Source organism: Seriola lalandi, unplaced genomic scaffold (assembly GCF_002814215.2).
Source record: "Seriola lalandi dorsalis isolate HSWRI2012SDOR001 ecotype SW California unplaced genomic scaffold, Sedor1 jcf7180002054656, whole genome shotgun sequence".
NCBI lineage: Eukaryota > Metazoa > Chordata > Actinopteri > Carangiformes > Carangidae > Seriola > Seriola lalandi.
The window spans coordinates 17,134-17,571 of NW_019525209.1; the positions used below are offsets into that span (position 1 = coordinate 17,134).

At 38.6% G+C, this 438-nt stretch overlaps 1 protein-coding gene across 1 annotated transcript in view; it reads right to left on the reverse strand.

Annotated features, from left to right (window-relative positions):
- LOC111665619 (B-cell receptor CD22-like) overlaps positions 1 to 438 on the reverse strand; it is a 30,696-nt gene that overhangs the window by 1,960 nt on the left and 28,298 nt on the right. The window lies entirely within an intron of this gene.

Consider the following 438-nt stretch of genomic DNA (forward strand, 5'->3'; position numbering starts at 1 on the left):
TTCAAACACAAATATGTCCCCACAACCACAGCAAGACATGTACACACACATGCACATGTCCTTACAGAAGTTGGTCTGTAATAAAGCTATACCACTATATCCCCATGTAGACGAACGCTTCTACGATCTAACTGTTATTACCTACTTTACCTCTTACCTTTTAGAGACTCTTACTTTGAAAATGGTTGTGCTTCTGGGTTTGGCAGAATAAATTGCATCAGGTTTTGTAAAACATTGCCAATAATTTTCCATCTCATCAGCTTGAGACTTTTATTTTGAAGGTTAATCCAAATCGATCCAAATCGTGGAGATGGCGTTTTTGCGTTTCTGGGGTGGGGGGGTTGCTGAGGATCCGCAGCAAAAAGGGGAATATTTTATTTTTCACTATAATTCCATCCATAAGTAAAACAATGACAGGATGACTATTTTTGATCATGG